The following is a 3,765-nucleotide window of genomic DNA, read 5'->3' on the forward strand; positions in this document are numbered from 1 at the left end:
GTCAAACCCCGGTTTTGGAATTAACCAAGAAATGAGAAATGCTGTAAATGTAATGTAAAACAAGTACTAATACCTTGTTGTAAGGATGTTTGTATCCTTATGTGCGAAGGTATAGATGTTGTTGTTTGTTGTATTGTTGTATGTTGTATGTAGCATGTAGTATGTGATCTCCTCTTCAATGGTTGAATCCTTGTCTTGAATGCAACACTTAGCCTTGAATGGAGACTTAGAATGATCAATTGCTTGAAAGAATGCTTGAATGCTTGAATGCTTGAGTATAGTTTCCACGCTTTTTCCATCATATTGAATGAAAGAGGAAAATGTAGTTTATATACTTGTCAATTAGGGTTAATAGACTGATTTTCTCGACCTTAGGCCGATCAGGAAAGATAATTTTCCAATTTGCAAACATAAAGACCCGAAGTCCAAAAGAGACCGGGCCCAAAATAGGACCCAGGGACCAGGGCGCTGGGCGCTCTGGTCCCACCTCCCGGGACAGCAAGGTGCAAAGGAGGTTCAGGCCAGGGTGCAAGAAAATGTAGTTTTCAGTGTCATAATCAGGTTTCGGGGTCTCCATTCAGGTTGCATGTTGCGTCGCCATCGTGAAGACCCAAATGCGGTCGAAATTGCAAGTGTCGCAATTTTAGGACGCTACAGTATCCAATAGGAAGCTATTATTAAAATATTTAAGTTGAAGACTATAATGTTAAAAGTATTTTTATAAAACTATGTAAAAATCAGTTTTATAACTTTTTCTAGATAATTCTTTATAGCAGAGAAGAAGCTGCGAATATTCTGGATGCTGCTTCAAACCCTGGTGGCCCACCCCGGCGTTCTTCTACTCAATCGATTGCAACTGATGACCAAGCTTTAGCTTTGCATTCTGACGTGAATTTCTCTAGAGCACCTCTAAGGTCTATTGCTTTTCTTATTAATTCAATTTTCATGTCTGTCTAAGGACATAACAGCAACTACATGCTCATGATTGGAAGTGACATTGGCTAGTTGGCAAAGTTGCCCTAGCTGTTTTCGGTTTACTGCACTAGGCTGCTTGTGTTAATTGGTAAAGTTTTATTATGTGAGGCCGATAGGCCATTCACATGTTTCCATTTGCTATGTCGGCCTGAAGGATCCGACCATAGCTATCACATTAACAAGCTTTTTCAAAATTCAGCTGTATTTTGTGACTATACAAAGAGTTAAGTATGTTCTCTGCTCGGCTTGTGATCAGGGCATGAATGTTCATCAAATCAATATTTTTTTGTCAGATGTTGTAGTTGTGACTGCCCTGGTAGCTGTGTATGGAAAATGTTGAAGCTCAGATAAAGTGTATGAACTGTTTGACTGAATGCCTTAAATAAATGTTGTCTCAATACATTTTTAGCAAGTGCAAATTGGCAGGCATTAAGCTTAATTTCAAAGATCTTAGCGAACCGGATTGATTTATCCAGGTGAGTTTCTAGAAAATTTCATGCTTTAAGATGAAATGTTCTCTGCAATTTCTCTCTCTATTTTCTGATGACCCAAATTCGCAATGTTGCTTGAGTTTGTTTGTTTTGACCACAATTTTGTCCATTGTACCTTGCATCCATTTGCTGACAAACAAACCTGTGAGGGCAAACTAATCCTAGTCTGCAATAGTTCCATGGCAGTGTGGATAAGCGGGAAACTCAAAATTAAAGAGGGGTCACAGCCAAAATATCTGACAAAAAGGGCTACTGTCGAATCTTCCGCAGCTATTCTGCCAAGAATAAACTTTAAGGGCTAACTATATAATAGCATTGCAAAACCCTGTATGTATGCAGGGTCTTAAAAAACCATGTAATAACAAAGCAAAAAGGCGTAGGAACATAGAAACTGTGAAATAGAAAGTCGTTGTTGAACATCTAGAATGGACCAGGCGGACTTCATGAGACTAAGGTTCTGCTCCTCTGTCAAGTGGACATTAGCAACACCGAGCACACGTCCTCTTCCCAGTTGCATAGGTAGGATAAGAAAGACCTCTTCTTCAATGCTGTGAAAACCCTTGGCCAGAATAGAAATCGGGTGGCTCTTTCTCTGGTTACGCCGCAAACTCCTGGCCAAATTAGTCATCGAGTACATTACAGTATCTGAATTTTTAGGGTGAAGGTGTATTAAATTCAATATGCAATGGTGGTTTATTTTCATTAGCTAGCTATGTTTTTCAATTTATAAATGCCCAAGGAGAATGCCTCTAAGGAATTTAGGATTTTAATTACTCTTTATTGTATTCTATACATTGGCTAAGCAGATTACCACAAGAAAATAAGACTCTTTTATTGACAGGAACTTCACAGGTCCAGATGTCCATTTGTCCATTTTTATCCTTTTACAGAGTCTTTGAGTTTACATGATTCATTTGTCATTTTCTGAATGCCTTTCCAGATTTTTTAAAATAAATCTATTCTGTGCATATACTACAATCATCGCAGTTTACGAGTAACATTTCTTAGCGGCATTCTAGCAAACAGTTCACTGTGCCCTGAGGCTGGGAGGATGTTGGCAAAGGTTGTGCAATTTGGCTTTATAACTACCGACAGGAGCTTGCTAGATACCCTGCTTTGACTACAGGTTAGGTTCATTGTTTGTCTGATATCATTGCCAGAGCTTAATTTCCTGAAAATGTACAAGTTTGATTATAATGTGTGCATTTACATTCAATTTTGAGTCCGAATTCTGAGTTATGTTGAATCTATAATCCGTCCAATTCATTCATGTTAGACTTTGTTGTGCAGAAATCTTTCTAGTCGAAGATTTAGAAACAGAGTATATATATTGTGATCCTTGTCTTGTACAATTTCGGCATTTGGATCCTTTGTTTGAAAATTTGTTTAAAGCATGAAATCTTTAGAGGGCGACTTATTTTTAATTGAGGTTTGAGTGGATTCAAAGAGCCGGAGAATTCTTTCCTCGCCACATAAAGTTGGAATAGTTCTATGATTTATTCCATTCAATTAGCTTTTAATACCAGACAAGTTTTCAGTGGATTTGAATTTTGGGTTTTACTGTAACTTTATGTTTTATTTTTTTATATCATACCATTCAAGTACGCTAAAACAACTTAATATCATATGTGGTGAAGCTCAACAGAGAGCTAAAGCGGGGAGGGTTTTTCGATATTATGGCCATAATCTCAAGGGATCTGTACTTTATATAATTCCATATCAGAAAGCACTTTCTTTACTCCTTATTTTTATATTTAGATTGTTGTACAGGATTGACTTCAGCTTCAGTATCAGCAGTTTCAACTAGCTAAGTCTCCTCCAGTTTAAGCACCTTCAGTAGTTCTTCCACGACTATTTCATAAGTAGCACCAACACCTCCAAGAATAATAGGAGCAGTTCTGGTTTTTACATAAATCACATTGCCCATTTCATTTTCTTTGATTATCTGCTCCTTGTTCCTCTTATAAGGCACCACATCACAGCTACCATTTCCATAATACCTCCCCCCATTTCTAATTTCTTATACATTTTAATTTATTTTTCAAATATTATATTATATTTAGACCACCATCCCCAAATTGTGAAAAAAAATTCACCTGTCCTCAAAATCTGTCCCCAAGTCCCCCCTTTCCAAAACCCTGCTGAACCATGTTTACTTTTGTTGGCATATTTTAACTCTATTTTGACAATATTAGACTATCACGTCACAACAATTCGATATTTTTCAATGTCTGGAAACCTTAACCACATCAAATGTATCTTTAATAATTTAGTTCTTCATTTCACTCAAAACTCTCAA

At 37.2% G+C, this 3,765-nt stretch overlaps 1 long non-coding RNA gene across 1 annotated transcript; it reads left to right on the top strand.

Annotated features, from left to right (window-relative positions):
- The first annotated feature begins 706 nt into the window (after positions 1–706).
- LOC131031967 (uncharacterized) lies at positions 707–3,204 on the top strand. Its single transcript, XR_009372408.1, has 3 exons — positions 707–1,451; positions 1,642–2,592; positions 2,757–3,204. It is a non-coding gene; the product is annotated as an uncharacterized LOC131031967 (long non-coding RNA).
- Positions 3,205–3,765: the final 561 nt, after the last annotated feature.

The sequence above is a fragment of the Cryptomeria japonica genome, chromosome 4 (genome assembly GCF_030272615.1).
Source record: "Cryptomeria japonica chromosome 4, Sugi_1.0, whole genome shotgun sequence".
NCBI lineage: Eukaryota > Viridiplantae > Streptophyta > Pinopsida > Cupressales > Cupressaceae > Cryptomeria > Cryptomeria japonica.